The following is a 24,129-nucleotide window of genomic DNA, read 5'->3' on the forward strand; positions in this document are numbered from 1 at the left end:
TATTTAGTATTATATACATGAAAGCTCCTTGGAAAGAGGACAAACTTGCCTGGAACCTCTTTTTGTTTCCGTCCTGTCAGGAAATTACTTCTGATCTTTGAAATTGAGTCAGCTATTTGCATCTACTAGAAGAGGTCTAGAGAATCACAAATCCTTAAGTTTGTATATTTTTGATTCACTGAATAAATGCTTATGACGAGATTTACTTTGTGAAAAAGATAAAGTCCTACTAGGCTAAATGAATACTATTTTTTATATACACTTCTGTAATAGAGAATAAGATGGAATAACATAGTTAGCTTTTAAAATAGGCAGAAATCAATGGGTTTCTCCTATATACTGATTAACTCTTTTTTGACTGGGCGATTATATAATGAAAATCAAATATAAATGCAATAATTGGCTTGAAGATATTATGAGTCTTAATGTAAAAGACTCAGAAAATCTGAAATTCATTATTAGAATTTGTTGCATTTTTCTAAACACTTAAGTATATTAATTATAGAAGATGTAAGTCAAAGTGAACACTAGTGAATATTTCCCCCAAAGAATGACTATGTTAAGCTTTAGTCTGAATTTTGAAAGAAGCTTGCACATAAATAGCAGAAGAGAAATGTAGTTAAAAAAGGATCATCTTATAAATAAGTCTGCTATCTGTCTGCTTGTTGTTTTGTTTTACATAGAAAATTGTTGTGAAATTATCACAAATCCATGTTGTAAGATGACAATGGAAAAATTAACGATAGAATGTATTTGCAATGGAAAGAGTAAATAAGAAGAAACAGCAGAATCTCCTATTTCTTTAAGTTATTATAATTTATGTAACATGATAATGAAAATATTGAATGTGCAATCATTAGAGAGGCAAGAAGGGGAAGTAATAGAATTAACTGTACATGCAAGTACGTAATTAATAAAATAATTAAAAGGAGAAAAAATTTATACACAATTAAAATCTCAGGTTTATTTACTTATTTTTCTTTTCTTTCTTTCTTTTTTTTTAAATTATTTTCTGCCTCTGGAAGCAAAACAAGAATAGTCATAATTTTCACGTCTTACCTGTTTTTGGCAATTGATGTGATACGCGTTAATCAGCTCCGGCTGCCATAACAAACTACCACGGACTAGGTGGCTTAAAAAACCTTTAAAGGGTCCAAGATTTCAAGTGCATGTAATGTAGTTTCATTATGAGGCCTCTTCTCTTCCCTTATGAGTATCTCCTTTCCCATTGGGTGCCCACTGACTTCTTTATGTATTCATAGGGAGAGAGAGAGAGTGAGGTTTCTGGTATCTCTTCTTATAAGGGCCCCAGCCTCTTATGAGAGCTCTACCCTCATGAGCTCATCTAACCCTAATTACATCTCAAGGGCCCCATCTCCAAATACCGTCAAATTGGGGATTAGGGCTTCAACCTATGAATTTTGTTGGAGTACAAACATTCAGCCCATCACATAATAAAAGCTTTTTATTGTGATTATCAAATTGATTTCATTAGCAAGCTAACAACTTTACTAATATTGTAAAACATACACATATTCATTCAATGTGAATGAAATTACATTTGATTCATTTAAATAGGTCTGGGTTCTATCTTTCATTGTAAAGCCTTTAAAACTTATTTGAGGATGCGAGATATGATAACTGCTTGTTTTCTGGGTAGCAAGAAGGTTTTTCTTCCTTTAAAATTTAATCTTGGGTGTTTGGTAGACATAATAGTGAGGACAGGGGACATGTTCTTTTTATCTTGGGGACAAAAGTTTCACTGTGGATGTGGATTCACTAACAACCTAATCTTTTGGTATCACTACCTTTGCTCTTAATACCAGCCAGATCTCAGAATTCTGACATTTCTTTTCACACTATAAAATTAAGATAAAATGAGTTAAAGTTTATGGTTGGTGGTGTGGAGAATTCCAAAATGGAGTAAGGAAGTGTATAGACTTGCCAATGAGTCATCAAATTCTCTGAGGTCAGGTTTATCTACCAGTAAATGGTTAAGTAACAACAAAACAAACAAACAAAACATGGATCCCAATTCTCACTGATAGATACACATTTTTCGTATATACATATGCTTTCACTGTATTTATGTATGTATTTATTGAAATCACTGTAAAAAGCTCTTGAGTTTTGAATCACACCTAGATCCTAAGCCCTTTCTGCCCTGAGGAGTTGTGAGACCTTCTAAACATGTTGAACTTTGGATTTCTTCATAAACTGGTGAAGACATCATGGTTGATAATGTCTAATGTTCCTCCAAGCAATTAATTGTCCATGATTTTCCAGTCAGTTTATCAGAGGGTTGAACCTTAACACTGTTCTGCTCAAGTATGTTAAAACAAATAAATCCGGGGCACCTGGGTGGCTCAGTGGATTAAGCCTCTGCCTTCAGCTCGGATCATGATCTCAGTGTTCTGGGATCTAGGCCTGCATTGGGATCTAGGCCTGCATCGGGCTCTCTGCTCAGCAGGGAGCCTGCTTCCTCCTCTCTCTCTGCCTGCCTCTCTACCTACTTGTGATCTCTATCTGTCAAATAAATAAATAAAATACTAAAAAAAAAAAATCCACCTTGATTTTCTTAAAGGAAGAGAATATGATAGGAGTAATCTCTTATAGTCAAAAATTCTTCTGAACCAAGAAGAAACAAAGGAAATTCTAGAAGGAGGCCCTGAAAGGAGGAAGAAAGAAATAATGGGTTTGTTTTGTTTTGATTCTTTGCCTAGAGTTGCGGATCATCAGGCCATACAAGAATGACTGAGGCAGAAGGAGGGACAAGTTTGGGAACAGGTATGGGGTATGCACTGAACATTTCTTAGACTCTCAGCTTTTAAGCCAAAATAATCGATTCAGTGCTGTGCAAAGGGAAAAGTTATTGATCGCTCACTGTGTGCTTTTCAGTGACTGTGACCTGCACATTAAATGTTGGTATTATCTGTGTATCTTCCTTTAGTTTTAAGAGAAGTTATTACTGGAGGATATGTCAAAAAAGAGACATTATGAACATTTAATCATTTCAAAGTATGATCAATATACCCAGTAATGCTCATGTCAAGACATTTTGTGGAATAGTTAAGTAACAGGAAATTGTGAGACATGATGCCATTGCAGATATATGAGGAAATATATTTGCCTTGTGAGAAATGACTTAATATTCAAAATCCAAAACCTAAATTAAAAAATCCAATTATATGTAAGTCATGCATACAGATAGTTTAAGAACATGCCAATCCTTTCCCCATAGCCCATACAAAATACTTATGTATTTTTCTAATATTTACAATACCAGTTAACTGAAGGAGTCTATTTTTTATTGAAAAATTACCAATAATGGGGCGCTCAGTGTAGGCTCAGTGGCGCTCAGAGCACTCAGGGTGCTCAGGTAGCTCAGTGGGTTAAAGCCTCTGCCTTCAGCTCAGGTCATGATCTCAGGGTCTTGGGATCAAGCTCAGCAGGGAGCCTGCTTCCCTTCCTCTCTCTCTGTGGGACTCTCTGCCTACTTGTGATCTCTGTCTGTCAAATAAATAAATACAATCTTTAAAAAAAAAAAAAAGAAAAATTACCAATATTAAGAAAAGAAAGAAGCAGAATGTCCATGTTTATCTAACAGGTTTCTCTGCTTCACGTTTATTTTTTAGGCAAAGCATTAATTGTTGCTAATGATTTGTGCAGGATTATCAATTACAAAGTTCCTTTGTTTTTTTTTCAAGAAAGGATATGAAAGTGTTCTCCAAATTCCTACCTAAGGTATTGTGAGAGGCTTTGGTGGCTCTGAGTTCCTTGCAGTAGTTGAAGACATGATCCTTCTGTTGCAATACTAATAATATTTGGTTTGTTCAAAAGCAAGGTTGACTCTTAATATTACGTTTGTCATAGTGGAAGAGTCTTCACTAGTTTGTGAATAAAATAGTTTTCTGCTAAAAAGTATCTGGCTGAAGATTAGGTCACTTGAGGAAGTCTCTCCTACATAGTTTCTTCATAACTTTTTGATCACATATATTCAGTCTAAAGTCATGTGCTTTAACTGTATAATGAAACCATTATTCATTTTAAAGTTATTCATAAGTGGCATCTATTTTCATTTTGGTTTTATATTAATGATTTCTTCTAGCCATATAGTATTCTTCAAAGCCTAATTAATGGATATTGCACTAAACTATACTTTTGAGTGTCTTATTGATCTTTTTAATGAAGGACTTCAGTGCTGTTTATTAGGAAAAGATCTTATTAAACTATACAGAAAATTTACTTTAAACTTTCTTTTTCTGTGACTGTTCATTTTAATAAAAACTTTATTGGATTTTCTGAGGAGAAACTCAGCAGGGGATGTTTCCTTCATTAGAAAATTTACAGTGCTTAAGGGAGTAGAATATGTTAGCTTTTTATTTTCAAATTCATTACCTTTTTTCTTATATTTGGCTAGTGGGATATTAGGCAAGAGGGAAATTGTCTTGCATTTTCCCACACTTGATAATCTATATTTCTTTACAATGATTTTTGCAAGATCTGAGCTTAGAGAAGTTTTACACAATGCATAAAAATTTGGGGAGATATGTAAAATATGAAATTCCTATCCCAGGATAAAGAGAAATAATAAACACATACACAGCAGAACAGTTTATTTAAATTTCATTCTACCTGATTATATTTTCACACTTCTGCAGTAGCTGTAGCACATGTGAATTCACTGCAGCTTATTAGATCTATAATCTGATTTTGGCTTCTGGGAATTTGTTTTTTGTTTTTTGTTTTTTGGGTTTTTTTTTCCCCCCTAAAGTTTTCATATGAGTACATTTACTTTAATCTGCATAAAAATATTCACACTGTCTGGAGCTAAGAAAAGGATTCTTATGTAAATGAGTTATTTAAAATTCTGAATAGCAGCTTCAGACAAATGGAGGAGAAATGACAGGGAATTAAAACTTTGGAGGAATATTTTCAATATGGTAATTGGATTCAAATAGTTTATTTTTTTGGAGAACATCAAAGACCCACTCACAAGCTTGTGCCCAGATTAAGAGAAAGTTAGAAGACATACATTTGAATATATTTAAACTTTAAAATTTTTCTAACAATTTAAAAATGTAATTCCCACATTCATTATGCTGCCTTATTATGCCCCAGGCTTCTTCATGTCAGTTTTCTGAGTGGGAGTGATAATATTGATCAGATCTTTCTGAAACGGGTATGAGAAACAACTGACCAAATAAGATGGACAATAGGCCAAAAACCTTTGTTCAGAACATCCCAGCGTCTACTGGATGAAACCTCAATCCTGGCTCTCATTAATCACTTTACTCTAGCTTCATCATGGATTTCCATAAGGAATCTCCGGCTCTTATGACTTTCTTTGAGACTTGGGCATTTTCTTTTTGTTCCCTGGACCACCTGGATCTTAGATCCCTGGCCAGAATCTCTTCTCTTCCCAATCTCTTCAAACTGAGGGTTGCTGGAGGGGAAGGGGTATAGGAATTGGGGTAACTTGGGGTTAGGCCTTAAGGAGGGCATGTGATGTAATGAGCACTGGGTATTATATAAGACTGATGAATCACAGACCTGTACTTCTGAAAATAATAATATATGTTAATTAAAAATAATTTTAAAATGAATAAATGTAAAGTTCATCATCTCAGATTAACTTCAGTAGTATACATTTATGTAATAAAAATACTAAATATAAAAGTGGGGTTTTATTTATCTTTTGATATATATTAAGGTATGTTACCACACCCTCCCTTTTCTCTACCATCTTACCCTTGATATATTTTACCAATTTATTCTTCATCAGATTTATATAAAAGTACACAACTCACTTTTCCACACTTGATGGATACTTTTCATGTTTATTAAGCATATATGTATAACAATGCTATTTTATTATTTATATTTTAAAACAGAAATTCTGGCCTTTATATCTAAATGCTTAGCAGGAATTGGCTTGGGATAAGTAGTATGCTTACCTACCGTTCTTTGTGAAAAGGTGCTGCCATTTTCCCTTAAACATGCATAATTATATTTGGATATATAAAAGAAATTCCAATATGGCTCCTTTATGAAATCCTGAATATTGTATGAGCTAGGCTTCACTGAGGGTCATAAGATATTATCTAATTACATGAGTATATATATAAAAGCATTAAAATAACAAGTCTAGCCTGTGAAAAATTTTTTAGTTCTGTCACATATAGTATTAATATACATTGCTCTATCCTCCATTTTTAGTTCTTTTTTAACTTCTTCATTACAAAGTATAAAATTTAACAATGACTATTCATAAGGGTTCACAAAACATTCATTCTGATACCAAATCGATGATCAAGACTATATTTACATAAATTAAATAAGCAAATATTATGTTAATTTAAACTGAGTCAAAATCAAAGAATTACTAAAGGTTCTTGAAATTTTGTAGAAAACTGGAGAAGATTTTAAAAGAAAATGCATCTCTCCCTTGATAGAACAAGCTAATTTACAGTCCTATTTCAGATACATGGCAATTTTCCCATGTCTTATTAACCTAACTTTCTTGTTTCTTTTCATTAACACCTGGTTGGAGTTCAGTACCCCATTGGGAAACACCTGTCCACAGTTAACAAGGTGTTAATTGTAAAAACAATAAAAAGTGAAGTCAGGGAATTAGTTCACAGATTCTTAAAACAAATCATAAATAATCCAAGATAGTAGACAATAAAAAAGTAGGTTATTTTTTGTACAAATCAATAGTTTAGAGTGATTCTAGCTCTGTAACTTTGGGCAAGTTCTTGAACTTCTCAGTGACTTTCTTTACCCATCATGAGAATGTGGATATTGATTATGTATATGGCATAAAATTCTTATAGAGATCGATGTAGGCAATACAGGTAAATGTTTAGCACATGGTAAGCACTAAAAATAATAGTGTCATCATTAAAGTTATTTTCCATACTTTTGGTTGGATTTTCTGTATGTATGTTTTTATGTGCATGAATAGAACATTATATTGTACTATAGATATGTATGATTTTCAGTGTTCTATGTGCTATTGTGTTCATTCACTCAATAATTCCATGAAAGCTAGTGAAGTGGTCTGTATTATTTTCTCATGGCTAATGATTTTGAGTGTACATAAAACAACTGCTAGTGAGCCAATGTGGTTTATAAGTATTGTGATTTGAACTTGTTAAATAATTTGAATTTTTACTGCATGTGGCCTATCTTTCTGCTATGCATATTTGGTTCTGGCAAATAATTTGATCTATAATGGCTTTTAAAAAGTACATTTGCTACTGCATTAAAAAACAAAGAGAATCATGCTAAATATTGATTGATGTAGAAATTTTGACTTTTACAACTGTACATGCTGACCTGCTGACACAACTGTAAGACCGATTACATATATGAGACATATGTTTTTGGGTATTGGAAACAAGGGACATAGCACAATGGTTCTTGAGAGAAGGAACCACATGAGATGAATCCTGTTATTGTCTCAATTTTTAACATGGTGGCATGTCCTGCTGTGGCCCAGAGAGGTGGAGCCTAAACAAATTATGGTCGTTCTGTTGATTTGAGGAGAAAGTGACTTGGTCTCCAACTAATGGAGCATCTGAGCACAATCATAAAAAAGAGGGAACTCCTAAATGGAATCTCCAAAATTCTATGAGTTGTATATACCATGGGTTTTTGAGTGAAGGCTAGACGTACATGTAGAAGACAAACCACAAAAGTCCAAGCAGAGTTCACCTGTTGGACTGAAGCTAAACTGTGATGCCAGAGTCATGAAACACCAGAGTAAAGAGAAATTGACTAGCACCTCAGCACTCAGTTAAGTCTCATGAAAGGCTGTGTTTAAGGATGGAGAACCATGCCCTAAAATAAATGCCACTTGCTAGGATTAAGTTCAATACCAGAGTCAACCCTCTCTAACCAGAAATAAAACCAAATGTTTTGGACCAAAAGTTTCAGCTAGTAAATCAACTGCCTGATGGAACAAAAATTAATACTCTTTAAAGGAAAATGTCACAATCTCAATCTTTATAATCATTATATACAATGTGCAACATATAATTGGAATTTCTAGACATGTAAAGAAGTAGTAAAATATCCATAATCAAGGAAAAGGCATTGAGACAGCTAAGGCATTGCTGTTCTCAGATGAAAACTTGAAACAGTTACAAAGTACAGTCTTAAATATTTGGAGAGAATGTAATTATAAAAAGTGAATAGTTAGTGAATCTCAGCAGATAAACCAGGGCTATTAAAAAGAAAAATAACCATTGAATGGAATCATTAGACCTGAAATGAAAATTTTACTAACCGGTGTTATTAGCATTGAGATTGCAGAAGAAGGACTGATAAATATGAAGGAAAAGCAATAGAAAGTATTTAAAGAAAAATGAGAAGAATGGTTAAAAAACCTTGGAGTCTCAGTGATTTGTGAGACAATATCAAGCAGGATAACATAATTATAATTGGAATTTCAGGGGAAGAAGTTCAAGAGAATGGAGGAGAAAAAAATATGCTTGAAATATTTGAAAATAATGTTAAAAATTTCCAAATATTTGAGAAAGATATAAGAAACTCAGTAACCCCCTAAGTATCAGGATAAATACAAAGATATACCTAGGCACATTATAGGCAAGTTGTTAAAATATAAAGATAAAGAGAGAATTTTAAAAACAGCCATAAAACTCAGTTATATGCAATACTTAGGACCATGTACAAACAGGATGACTGACTTTTCATCAGACCAATGGAAAAGGGAAGACAGTGGGATGCTATAAAAGTCACGGGCATTAAGGAGAACATGTGTTGAGATGAGCACTGAGTTATATACAACTAGTGAATCGTTGAGCACTACAACAAAAGCTTATGATGTACTGTATGTTGGCTAACGGAACATAATGAAAAAGTTAAAAAAATAAAAAAAAATAAAGCACAAAAAGTCAAAAATATTCCTCAAAAATGAGGGCACAGTAAAGACATTTGCAGATTAAAACATGGAGAGAAATTGTAGCCAGCTTATCTGCAGTGTAAGAAATTCAAATGAAGTTTTTCAGGAAAATGACACCATATGGAAGCTTATATTTTCAAGAAGAAATGAAGAGCAACAGAAGTGCTAAATGTGTGGGTAAATATGAAAAATAATCTTTTATATATATATTAATTTTTTTAAAGAAAAGTGAATATTTGAAGTAAAAATAACCACATTTCATTGTGAGACTGAAACCTTAAATATGTATAAAGTAAATGTGCCTATAGTACCAAATGTGGAGAAAGTAAAATAATTTTATTAATGTAAGGTTCTTGCATGTTACATGAAGTCATATAATGCTATTTTTTTTTAGTTAAGACATTTTATTCTAGTTGCTATACATATAATGCTATTTTTAAGTTTATAGTAGTAATTGTTACATATTGTAAGCCCCGTAGCACTAATTCTAAACAAATCGTAATTTTTTTCCCCTCATAAGACATTTCGAAGAACATGAAAAGACTTTAATGATCTAAAGAAACAGTACTAGCATCTAGAGGGCAGAAGCCAAAGATGCCACTAAATATCCTGCAGTATATAAGGCAGCCCCCTTACAGTACAGAATTACCCAGCCTTAAACATCAGTGATGCTAATACTGAACCATACCCTAAAGAACTATTTACAGAGTTAAATAAAGAGGCATGGCTGAAATGCCAACAGAGAAATTAAATTAGCATATGGAGAAGTATTAACTAACCCAAAAGAAGGCAGGAAAGGAGGAATTAAGGAAAAAAAAAAAAAGAGGTGGCAACTAGAAAGCAAATAGCAAGATGGTAGACTTAAATCTTAATATATAAATATATGAAATGTGTATTTAGTATATAAGTATATTAAATTTAGTGAATTAAATTCTCCATTTTATAGGCAAAGATTGTTGGGATTAAAAATATGTATATGCTATTTATAAGAGACAGTTTAAATACACAGAAACAGAGAGATTAGATGTAAAATAATGAGAAATGCTAACATAAGAAAGCTGAAACATCTCTACAAATATCAGACAAAAGAGGAAAGAGTATTATTAGGAAAATGAAGTTACATTGTGATGATAAAATGTGTGCATTCATCCAATAAAACTTCAAAATACATAGAGCAAAAATCGATAGCACTCTAGGCAGATATCAGTAGTTCTGCAATCATATGTGAATATTTTATCACCTTTTACTTAGTAATTTATAGAACTAGATAAGATGTCACAAAAAACATAAAATATTTGGAGGAGGAGTCAAGATGGCGGAGAAGTAGCAGGCTGAGACTACTTCGGGTAGCGGGAGATCAGCTAAATAGCTTATCTAAAGATTGCAAACACCTACAAATCCAACGGGAGATTGAAGAGAAGAAGAACAGCAATTCCAGAAACAGAAAATCAACCACTTTCTGCAAGATGGAATCAGCCTATAGGAGTCACCAGCAGGAGACTGAACAGTGAGAAAAGTGTGAGGCTTTCTTCTGGATCCCTGTCACCTCTAGTCTCCCTGCTCATCCCCCTGGTCCAGAAGTGGCTCACTGTTCCTCTCAGGTTTCTCCTCTGTCCCTTTGGTTCCTCTCCACTCTCCCCACACCTTTGTAATTTGTCCCCTGTAAATAAACTCTGTTGGATTATCTTAATTTGAAAAAACAAAACAAAACAAAACAAAACATAAAATATTTAAAGACTATCAAACAAATTAATTGACATTACCAAAAAAACATTACCATTTGATAACTAGAAAGCAAACTTTCTTTTCCACAGTTATATATAATGTGTATATATATAACTTTCACAGATCATGGTCTCTTTCACAATGGAAATAGTTAGGAAATTATAATAATAAAATTATTTAAACATTCCTAAATCTTTGGATATGAAAAGAACACAATTTAGAGCCCATAGGTCAAAAATGACAAAATATTTAAAACTGAATGTGTTTTTGAGATATAGATAAAGCAGTGTTTGAGGGAAATTTATAACTTTAAGAAGCTATATTTAAAAATAAATATTTAAAATCAGTGACCTTAATTTTTCCCTTAAATCCAGTGAGAGCAGAGGAGGTTAAACTCCAAGTGGAGTTAAGCTCAAAGAAGATTCCATGAGATAGAAAGGAAATAAATGGAGGATATTAACAAAACCTAAATCAGAGAAATGGTTTAAAAAATCCATTTGCAGTATAAGCAAATAACAAAACAAGCAAAATAAATTTTTGGAGTGAAAAAAAATTAGAACTTTCACTGAAAAGTACAAAATGTTGAGATGACCTAAATAAATGGAGAAGAAATAAACCATTCTCATGAATTGGAAAATCTAATATTGTCAAGATGTCAGTTCTTCCAGATTGATGTATATTTTCAGTACAGTGTCAATAAAAGTGCCAATAATCTTCCTTTGAAGAATTTGATAAATTTATTCAAGTATTAATATGGAAATTCAAAGAATTTAGAAGACTCACAGTAGTCCTGTTCATTGTAAGGACACACACTAGCTGATATCAAAACTTACTATAAATATATGATAATTAATACAATATACTGTTGGGCAAGAATAGAAAAACATACTGCATGCAGAACAGAATGGAAAATCCAGAATAGAAAATCACATTTATAAAGTCAATTGATTTTAGAAAAAGTCCTAAGGAAAATCAATGAGAGAAGGATTTTTTTTTCAGCAGAAGTTTGAAAAAGATTAAAAAATGTTTGAAAAAGGTTTTTTTCAAAAATCTTTAAAATACACACATGACAGACAAAGATGTATATACTGAATCTAGAAATAATTCATGCAAATTGATATAAATGTCAAATAACCCAATTTAAAACCTAGCCAAGAGATTTGAAATAATATTTCACAAAAGAAGACATATGAGCCACAAAAGAAGGTTTATAGATGGCCAGTGAACAAGCGAGAAAACCATTAATTATCATTTCTTCTCAGAGAAACAGAAGTTAAAACCACAACATGGTATATGTACTGGAATTGCTAAAATTAAAATGATAGCAAGAATAGTTAATTAACAAGGTTGTGAAGTAATTCAAACTCTCCTCCTTATTAAGGAAGTATAAGATCATATGACCACTTCAGGGACAAGTTAAAAAATGAGCAAAAATTCGTAGTCAAGTAAGGATTAGTACAAGCCTTTGGCATTAAAAAGAGCATTATAAAAATCACTTTAGCCTGAGGGGGTTAACCAGTAATTATATGAAGAAGATTAAAATAAAGTAAGTCTTAAAATATGTATTGAGTCGGAGATTTGAGAATTAAGGCTAATTGTAACTATAAAAAAAAACAAGGAACAAGATTTACCAAATCCATATACTGCTATTAGAAAAATAGTTAAAAAAAGAAAATCATTCACAGCAAATAGATGCTGAGGGGGACACTGTTTTGTGGCGAAGTGCATGAATTCTTCTTTGTTTTTACGATTGTGATGTTAATGGTGCCAGAAGAGTAGGTAGGCCAACTCATGTGTCCTGTCCAACATTTTGAACCGGAACTTTTACAGATCCTTTTGTGAATGCAGATCTCCCTACTCTCCTCTCTGCCGTGAATTCTAGAAGATGGAGAGGAATGGAAAGAGGGAGATGAAGGTCACGTTTTTCTTAAACTGAGAAAATTGCTATGTAATTTTAAGTGGTCATAAAGCTGTCATACAAATAAAAGAATAAAATTGGAAACCAACGTGAACACTAGGCAGTGATATTCAAACATTTTCCTTTTATACCTCCTAAAAGAATTTTGAGAAAAACTCTGTCTGCCCTTGCACATTCAAACTTAACATCAGCAATTTATTATTGATATTTTATTCAGCATAAAGGATTCTGGCATGTTATTGATTGGATCCTGTTTTAAGCACACAATAAAACCTATTGATACTACAAACTCTGGTGTCCTGCTGGTGGTTTCCACCCTTCATAGCAACTTCACTCTGTCATTTCTTAAGCTTCCAATAATGCAACCCTACATTAGTGCAATTTAAGTGTTTGAACTTCACTTTCAGTGGTAGGGTGGGATTTTATTTTGTTTGTCAACACCTTAAAGCTTCAGATTCAGTTTCTTCAAATTTGGAAAATATCTGTTCTATAACGTAAATAGCAAAGGTAGTTCTTAGCAGCCAAAATCAGACCCAGTTTCCATAAAAATACCTATCTGCTTCCTTTTCAGTTTAATCAACTTTGTATGCCTGTGACAGAAGTCTCTCTAGTGAATCGGAGATAAGTAGGTTAGATCAAATATATAGAAAGCCCCACCCTCCATTTATTACCTGGATAAAATAGAATGCTTCCTCTTCATATCATTCTCTTTATTTTGCCCTACAATACTTTCCTCAAAAGCAATGGATCTGGAATACTCCTTTTTTTTTTTTTTTTTTAGATTTTATTTATTAATTTGACAGAGAGAGATCACAAGTAGACAGAGAAGCAGGCAGAGAGAGAGAGAGGGAAGCAGGCTCCCTGCTGAGCAGAGAACCAGATGCGGGACTCGATCCCAGGACTCTGAAATCATGACCTGAGCCGAAGGCAGCGGCTTAACCCACTGAGCCACCCAGGTGCCCTGGAATACTCCTTTGATGCCTAAATGTGTGTTTACTCTGTGACAATGTCACCTCATTAGGTGGGATAGGTGAGAGGGACCCCTTTCTTTTGTATAGTGGTAAGAGGGGAGGCGAAAAAAAAAATGTTGCCAAATTACAGATGTTTTCTGGCAGATTGATTTTTGGAAAGGACATATTTCTAAGTTGAGGGTCTGGAAATTGATTTCTTAAAGACACTATGTATGTCTATGACTCCATACCTACTAGAAAATCTTTGTGTAACCTTGGATATTTATGTACCTTTTTTTGAAGACTACTGCCTTATAAAATATTAGCTTAAAAATGTTTTTCATATTGGCTTTCCACTGATAAGACTTTAAATGTTGCTCGATAAAAAGTACATAAAATAATGATTGAAAATATGAACAAGCAAGGCTACAAATATGGATTTGCTCTTATCTATTACTTTGGCGTTCACACATGCACACACATCCATAAATGCCCAATGTTTGTGCAACAGAAAATTTCCATTCATGTTTTATCCTCAGTTATTAAATACATTAATAGTTATTTATCTACTAGACACTCTGCTAGGCTCTATGAATATAAATATTTATAATCTGCAGTCTCTAATCCAAAGAGCATTCAGTGTAGAGAGGAAAAATACCAATAATCATTCCCTCTTCACTTCCTGAGTGTCTGATCACGTGACGGTGATTGGTGCCCATGCAACTACCCAGCACCAGCACTGCCTGGAGCTGCTCTGCTGCATGATGTCCTGTCACCTGGCAACAGCAGGTGCTGGCATATTCACAGCTACTTCTGTGAGGTCCCAGGTGATGTTCTCTGTAGTGGTAACTAAGGGTTGAGGAAATGTTGCTGTGTCTATAAAGGTATAATTGTAATGTCCTGGTTTTTTTTGTTTGTTTTTTAAAGATTTTATTTATTTATCTGACAGACAGAGATCACAAGTAGGCAGAGAGGCAGGCAGAGAGAGAGAGGAGGAAGCAGGCTCTCCGCTGAGCAGAGAGCCGGATGAGGGGCTCCATCCCAGGACCTTGGGATCATGACCTAAGCCGAAGGCAGAGGCTTTAACCCACTGAGCCACCCAGGTGCCCCCTGTTTGTTTTTAAGAGTGGTCCCAAATTCAAATAAGAACTAATACTTCACCCTAGATTAATCCTATGAGAAATTTGTTCCTTTGGGTTTTCATGTAGTGCCTTGCCCTGAAATGAGTTATTCGTGAGGGCTGCCTTATATTGTGAAAATAAGATAGCTAAATAGTCTTAACTATGAAAATGAGAGAAGGTATTTGAATGTGTAGAGGGCTATAATTTCAATTATAGCCATAAAAGGAATGAATAAATTAAGCTTCAATAGCTTCTTTGGGCTTTGCTTATTTCTTATACTAATAGATTTTTAAAAAGCACATTTGGCATAAAAAGTTAGGCTGATTCGATTTCTTAAAATAAGTTCCTATCATCAAAATTCATTGTCTTTAACTTTGCTTTGAGTATGCTTCATGGCCATTAAATGAATCTATATTGAGCAGAAAAAGATACACACTTAGAACATAAAAACTGCCACTTAGAAACAAAAAAAGGAACCTAAGCGCAGTTTGTATTTTATAGATTTTCCGATGCTTTAGTATAAAGATTCCTTCCTGCCAGTCACTAAAAATATGGCAATGAGGTTCATTTTGTTGCCACACAATAATTTTTATTTACCAAAAGTAAGTCTCAGATAACTGCATTGATTCTTCCACACTTGAGGCCATTGAATAAGGAAGAAAAAGCATTGTACAAAAGGCATTTTAAAATAACAATAGCAGCAAAGGGCAGCGGCTGGAGCTTTAATGAGATTTTCTGTTCAGATAAAGTTTAGCATTCCTGCAGAACAAGATCAATATTGGCTTATTTTACTTAGATATTCTGGAAGGCTTCCTAACAGTGATATTTTTAAATCATGGAGTCTACTAAAGGGCTCTTATAGCAGGTGGCAAAAGGATCCATACAAATTGCTCAAACTGTACTAAAATTGACCACATTCAAAATATTGGCTTGTCTTCTCCCTAAACTTGCTCTACAGAAGTAAGAATTTTCTGGACCAACCATATGGAATACTAGACCTTATGAAAAGCAAAAGGAAAGATACATAAGATACCAGGAAGAAATATAACCAGACAAAATTCCCAATGCCATACTTGCTTGAATGTGCACATTTCACAAAACCATGCCTGCTGTTAAAATAAGTAACTTCCTTTACTAAATATGAAGTTCTTTTTCCTGCAGACCAATTCGAAAGTGATCAGAATAAACTTAAACTCTATTGTAGGAGGCTGGTGGTTTTGGAGGACAATGCAATGGTAATTATTATTATTAATAATATTTCTGTTATCATCATTATTTTAAAAATTTATTAATGTACTCTGCAACTACTGTGTGACAATAAGGTCTCCATATGTATAAACTTCATTTCAAACACAGATAATCTAACCATACCTGTGAGGAAGGTGTTTTTAATCTTCATAATTTTATAGGTAGGGTCACCAGAGCTCAAAAGAAGTAAGTTATCCAGTGTTGATCTATGAATAAGTATTTGATCCAGGGTCTAATTGTGGGTAAGACTGGTGTCAAATCCTATGATCTTGCCAGTATTAGCTAAAAAACCTCTAAACAAGAGATTTCAGTACTAGAATGATTATGGTTACTAGTATCTAGGGATTCATGAAAGGAAAAAGTCATGAAATAATAATGTCTTTACCCTCCATTTCAGAAATGGTATGCAGACCTGTAGGATTCACAAAATGTAATTGTCACAATCCCTTAATACATTTGAAATTTTAATTCCAAGAGACTTACTAGAACTAAATTATGGTATTTCATTGGTGTACTTCTAACGATGTGTTTCATGAATGCTCTGGTTTGATATTTAAGCCCTTAAATTTGTCTGTCTGGAAGGGGACATTTGGAAGTATTCCTTAGAATAGGTAATGTACTGGCCATTGATCCAAACAGCAAATACAATCATTTATTACTCTTCAGTTGACAAACATTAATTTTTAACTGTGGCATTCAGTTTGTTCCATTACTTAGGATTGAATCTACATCCTTGTTCATCAGTAAATCTCTTGGGCTGAGCTTGACTTAGGTAATTTTGTTAGGCAATCTCTAAGCTCCATGTGATACAATAGAAATGCCTAATAGAATATGTTCCCTGCACACCTCCTGAAATTTTAAATGACTTCAGTGCACAACATTCAGATTGAAACAGTAGTAAAATATTGTATTGGTATATACTCTCTGAAGCACATCAAATATATTTTTTTAACTAAAGATAAAGAAGGAAAACAAAAACATTACCAGTGAAATCTGTTCAATGCAGACTGATGTATTTGATTTATTTTTTTGTTAGAGTTGGTGGAACAAATATATTTTGCTTAACACTTTATTTTAGGGACGGGTCCCTTGGTATTCTCACAATGCACTGATTTGATTTGGGAGAGATGGGAGATAAAGGCCAGCCTTATTTCCACCGTAACATTCTGAACAGTATATGATGTTAGATAACTAACTGCATAATTATATGGGAAAAGTCCGAATGAATATGCCTAGTTCTCAAAAGCATTGTTAGTTCTGTCACATAATATTTGCTTTACTTGAAAATTCCTCCAAGCTTAACTAATGTGTATTTTTTCATCTCTTCGAAAAAGCTTAATTTTCTCTGCAAAATATATTGCTACTAATAGGAAGTTTTTAGTGTTTGATAAAACATTAATTTTGATCGAACAAAGCGGTGTCAAAGGTATATTTTAAAAAATCAAATCAATAGTTTTGTTTTTTTTTTTTTAGAGATTTTATTTGCTTATTTGTCAGAGAGAGAGCGAGATCACAAGTAGGCAGAGAGGCAGAGTGAGAGGGGTAAGAAAGCTCCCTGCTGAGTAGAAAGCCTGATGCCATGCGGGGCTCAATCCCAGGACCCTGGGATCATGACCTGAGCCAAAGGCAGAGGCTTTAATCCACTGAGCCACCCAGGTGCCCCAAGTCAACAGTTTTAAACGTTGGTGTATGCTCGTGGTTCCGAACATTCACTGTTCCTCAGAGTTACATGTAGATCCTGGGCCTCACCCCAGAAATTCTTTTCTGGGGTCTAGATTTGGGCCTGAGCAGAGACACTTGTCTAAAACACCCCAGGTAATTCAAATGTGCAGGCAGAGCTGAGAACAACTGGTTCAGATTAAAATCGAGGAGATGAATTAAGAACAGTTTCTGAATCTTGGCAGAAGATGGAAAGTGATTTTTAAGAGAAATACTGCCTTGCTAGAACAAGGGTATTTACTGCCCAGTATCAAATACATGGTGGTTTTCCTGTCTCATAGTCACCTATCTTTCTTATTCCTTTTCATTAACAATTAGTTTCTATTGGGAAACATCTCTCCACTGTTTAACAAAGTATCTACTGTAAAACTATTTGACAGGGGATTCACAGAGCTAGTATATGGATTTTAAAGGAAGAAAAACATTTTTGAGTGGCAATGACCCAAACTTTACTCACAGCCCTCAGAAGCCATGCCAATAAATAAGTTAAGAAAACCCTGATAATTCTCACTGATTTTTTTTATTAACATATAATGTATTATTTGCCCTAGAGTTACAGGTCTGTGATTTATCAATATTACACAATTCACAGCACTCACCATAGCCAATTCCTTCCCCAGTGTCCGTCACCCAGCTGCCCTACCCCCCCACCCCCCCACTCCCCAGCAATCCTCAGTTTGTTTCATGAGATTCAGAGTCCTTACGGTTTGTCTCCCTCCTGATCCCATTTTGTTTCATTTTTTTCCCTCCCTACCCCCCACAAACCCCCATCCTGCCTCTCAAATTCTTCATATCAGAGAGATCATATGATAATTGTTTTTCTCTGATTAATTTATTTCACTCAGCATAATACCCACTAGTTCCATCCACTTTGTTGCAAATGGCAAGATTTCATTTCTTTTGATGGCTGCATAGTATTCCACTGTGTGTGTGTGTGTGTATGATAAATATATATATATGTATATATATAATGATAAATATATCTACAATGGAATATTACTCAGCCATCAAAAATGATATCTTGCCATTTGCAATGACATGGATGTAACTAGAGGGTATTATGCAAAGCAGAATAAGTCAATCAGGGAAAAACAATTACACGATTTTACTGATATGTGAAATTTAAGAAACAAAACAGAGGAGCATAGAGGAAGGGAGTGAAAAAAGAAAACAAGACAAAATCAGAGAGGAAGACAACCATAAGATACTCTTAACCATAGGAAAGAAACTGAGGGTTGCTGGAGGGTTAAGTGGGTGGGGTGGATTGTTGGGATAACTGGGTGATGAGCATTAAGGAGGGCATGTGATGTCATGAGCACTGGATATTATGTACAAGTGATGAGTCACTGATGTCTACCTCTGAAACTAACAATATACTATATGTTCATTAATTGAATTAAAAGAAAATAAAATTGAAAAAAAAATGAGTGTCTAAATTCCAGGATAAAATTGCTACTACTTATAATAATCCATAATATGGGGTGCCTGGGTGGCTCAGTGTGTTAAGGCCTCTGCCTTCGGCTCGGTCATGATCCCAGGATCCTGCAATTGAGCCCGCATCAGGCTCTCTGCTCAGAGGGGAGCCTGCCTCCTCCTCTCTTTCTCTCTGCCTGCCTCTCTGCCTACTTGTGACCTCTGTCTGTCAAATAAATAAATAAAATAATAATCCATAATATGGAATATATGATTATTGCCTAGGACTATGCTAATTACTTTGCACTTAATATCTCATATTTCGTACCATAACATCTGATCGGTATTTCTGGACAAAAATATTTTCCTGGTGTCCCACGAAGTCTCAGCAAATAGGGAGATTCATATCTGTGGATGTTCTTTTTTATTCAGAGATAATGTGACCAACATCTTTGCAAACCAGGCGGTATTACTTAAGTCTCAGCACAACACAGTGCATAATTTATTGACATGACAAGAGTCACACACGGATTCGGGAAGCATTCCCACTGCAGCTAAAGGAGTCCAGCTGCATCAGCAGGACCAGCAGCTCTGCAGAAATATTCTAAGCACTGTAAACAGCTTCATGATATTTTGTTTGTGTATAGATTTGGGGCTCATATAACAGAAATGGACAAGTTAAGTTCTCAAATTACACAGCATAGAGTGCTTATTTTGCAAGCTTTAACCAAAATCTTGGTGTAGTATTTATGGTCCATAGCATCATATGATTCTCTGCCCTCTGACCCCAGGTTCCATGCACACTGGCTTTCTTCCAGTTTTTAAAGTATGCACATTCTCTCTCCTCTTTGCCTTGTCTGGTCCCTTGGTCGTAAATGCTCTTCTTTTTATCTTGTGGTGGTAAGCTTCCCTTGTCATTCAACTTTAATGTTAAATTTAACTGCCTTTGACAGATCTTCGCCTGAATTCATAATCTAGAGAATTACTCAATCACTATCACATGAATGTATCTCATTTCTCTGCAAAGCACTTGTCACCACAGGAAATTTTCTTGTTTATTTATGCATGTATGTATTTACTTATCATCTGACTTTTTCCACTTCAGTGTAAGATCTTGGGCTTTTGATTCTCAAGTTCCTGGGACCTACTAAGATTCAGTAAATATTTGTTGCATCAACAGATGAAATTAACTCTCAGCTGTGTAATGCAAGTCTACTTTTTGAGACATATGGGTTAGAAAATAAACACCTAGGAAGAAGAGTATGTTGACTTATTGCATGAGGTCTTTAGATGTAAGCCAGTTAAATATTGAAAAGACATTTGCCCAACACAGTTACGTAGTGTTTAGACTAATTGATATCTGGACTTTCTTCTGTATAGTACATAATGGCGTATTGATGTTTTAAACCAAGGCCACATCATCCTAATTTGTAAGAATAAAACCATACTAGTATGTAAAGGAGGAAAGGGTTGCTTATCCTCATATTTCCTGTTGAGGGATATTGGAGCAAATCAAGGATACTAAGTATTTGGTTCTTCCTATAAAATATTATCCTATCAGACATTGTCAAAATGCTGAGTTCACGGAATTGGCTTTATAAAACCAATTCAGCCGCAGTATCGTCAGCCAGGGACAACAGTCCGTTTATTCAGCATGGCACTTACCGGATTCCTAGCCTCACAGTCCATATCCAAGAAAAACCCAATAAAAGCCACAAGTCCTCTTTGTTACCTTGAGTATAATTAAGAATTATTGGTGAGCAAATCAATACCAGTGATGGAATAGCAATGCCTAAAACCAACCTGCTTCTGTGGTAAAACATTGACTACAGAAGGATTACAGTTTCTCCGGTACAAACTTGCATGGTGAGCTACTTGATTACAATGGAGAAGCAAAGAGTTGACTTTTTTAAGAAGTGTGATAGACTTTTCAAAACAAGTATGCCTGAAATAGATTTTTGAAATAGTGAAAGCCTAGCATTGAGTGCTTTCCATAAATATTCTAGAGACAAGAAATATTTCTCATTGGTATATTTAGATCGAAATTTTAAAATGTGTTATACAATATGATATGGTATAATAACATTTATGTACGCATATTTTAAAGTATTCAATTACATGGTACATAAAATTAGCAAAAGGGACAGTGCATACTAAAATACTGATGATAGAGTTTTTCCAGGTAAGAAATAACTGTCCAGAAATTGAAAATAGGACAACAAGATAGCTGGTATGCATTTTCAATGTATACTGGAATAAAGTACTCCCCCCCAGCCCCAGCACCAAGTTTAGGGAAATATACCTTTCAATTCACTGCATGTTGTTAATTAAAGGCCCCCATTTAGTAAAGTGAAAAGTGACTTTGTTGATTTTTGTCCAGTAGAAATCCAATTTTTACTTGATGGAACAAATAACTCAAAGGTTATAGTTTATTGCCCTTTCGAACATTAACCAATTTTAAAACTGATGCAACCATTTTAACTTAATATTCTTTTTTTGAATTGCCTATAAATAGCTAGTTTCTCAAATGTTAATGTTTTCCTCTTAATTAGTTGGACAAAATATTTGCTACATTCATTTTTTTGTTTCACAATTTTTTTTCACAATTTTGCCTTTGCAAAATTATACTTTAACAGCCCTTAATCCATATATCAAATTAGTAATACCACCTTAGTATTCTATCTCCTAAAGCAGCTTTCTGTACAACCCACATCTCATGCTTTATCCATGGTGCCATTGCCTTAAAAGCCCTTTGTCTACAGTATAAAAAACATACTATCAAAGAAAGAATTATAGTTCACATCTCCCTCATCTTCTATGCCCCTATCGTCTATGCCCCAAAACTTGTGAGTTGTTAATAGTTAAAATGAACATGCCCAGCTGTTTCATGGAGCCTTTTTGATTTTGCTATTGTATTTTATTTTTTTATTTATTTCGTGGTCTGGGAATGCCTTTATTCTAAACATCTGTCTGGCTCCTTGTCTTTTTGTTTCACAAAAATATCAAATAACACTTTTTTATATAAAATATTTTTGGATTAGTCACCTAGAAATGCCCTGGGTGAGGCTAGATTTCTTCTATGGTTCCCTAATCCTAATTGAAGAACTCCCTCAGTGACGTGCAATTCTTTTTCACACTTATTTATTCACATGTCTTTCTCCATTTGCCAGACTCTATTTCTTCAGGAAGGATTATGTTTTATATGGCTTTGTCTCTGTAGTAATTCTGCTGCAAAGTTCTCTGATACATAGCAGGTAAATGACACATGACTATTGGAAATGAATTATAGAAGATACGGATTGGGGAGACATTCATGCGGCCTAAGTCATAAAGTGAAAACTGGAAAGAATTTTAAAGATTAGCTATTTTACTGATTCTAACAGATCACATTCTGGGTGGGTAACTCATCTAAATTCTGTATTTTATTCATTAAGAGTAGAATATGGAACTGTCCTTGTTTACCAGTGAACAAACACTCCACATCAAATCCCCATTTATGAGAAGAAATTGAGGCCCAGAAATAAAGCAAATTGTCCACAGTCATACAACAGTTATGTGACAGACCTTAGATCGCTTCTTTTGTCTTGACTCCCTAATGAGTATTCTTATAACTAGTACCCAGGAAAGGAAGTAGTTTTTAAAATGTCTTTTTCAATTCTGATGCTGAATTAGCCCTTTCCTTTAGGGAACTGCATTTATAGACAGGCCTGAGCCTGAGTAGAAGATGACCCTTTGCACCACATTGGCTTTTCACCATCCCTAAGGACATTATGACCTTTTAATTTCAGTTTCTTAATTCTCTGGGATGACCATATCCCCATCAGAGTAACACCAGGAGTCATTTCAGTTTTCTTCTGAGACAAAGAAACATTACAGTGCTCAGCTTCTGCTAATAACTTGACCTTTCCATTCAGTGGTGCTCATACTGGTATCACATGAGATTTCTTTAAGAAAGGAAGGGGGGAAAAAAGGGAAAAAGAAAATAGCAAGAGGTTTATGTTTTTCTATTAGTTAGAAATTCCAGCCTATTTACTACCATGGTACCCTGTCAGAAAGGCTCATAAACCTCATTTTCCTTTTTCTATCCAAAATTATAAAGCACTTTCTGTTTATTTTAGGCAAATAATGACCAAATTAGAAAAAAAAAACTTTAAAAATATGTGTAAAAGCAAACAGCCTTTAAAAAATGGTTTAAAGAAGAGATTATTGGAAGAGTCTTAGTAGGATAGGAAAAAAGAAGATTGGCTTTTACGCAAATGTAATTCTGATATTTATAGACTTTAAAGCAATTCATTTAAAATAATTTTAAAATGATAATATATCCCTTGGGGATATATTACCCTAACATTTAAATTGTTTGTCTACATCCTGGAAAATGAATTCTTGGGAATAGAACTTAACATTGGGTGATAACATGTGATTTCATTCTCTTTCGTGAAAAAGAGTGGAAGTACTATGTTTAAAAGAAATTGAGACTTATATTTACCATCAGGCTATATAATCTTCTATTCTTAAAGCACAAAATATTGGCAATTCACTTTTCTTCTTTCCTCTCTTCCTCCTTTAACCCAATCTCTTTGCTACACTCCTCATTCTTCAATTGCTCAAGAATAATGTTTGTTGCTGTCAATATGTTTCCAGAATAAATGCAAGGAGAGGGGACCAAGAAACCATCCTTGTTAGCTAAGAAAATAATAAATATTTCATAGTTGCAGATATATTCGTCTATAAACTATTTACTTTATTCTGTTGGTAATGTAATAAAAATCTAGTTATACATCACAGAGAATATAGGATTCACATACAATGATGTAAGTAGGCTTGCAAACAAGATTATTTTTAAAGGCATATTGACTTCATTGATTTTCATAAGGGCATACTCCATTCTATGTAATGGAGTTTTTATTGCAATTTAAAGGTAAAGAGTTGAAATACTTTAGGGCATGTTTTTCTTACTGTAGTGACAGAAGCTAAAGGTGAAATGTGTCACAATTAACCTTGAATCTATTGGGTTTTATTGGTGCGTGTTTCAGCCATCTATTACTTAAATATGTCTGTGTGGTGGTATGCTTATTTACTAACACCTACTTATATAGGACAATTCTG

Source organism: Lutra lutra, chromosome 1 (genome assembly GCF_902655055.1).
Source record: "Lutra lutra chromosome 1, mLutLut1.2, whole genome shotgun sequence".
In the NCBI taxonomy this organism is placed as follows: Eukaryota; Metazoa; Chordata; class Mammalia; order Carnivora; family Mustelidae; genus Lutra; species Lutra lutra.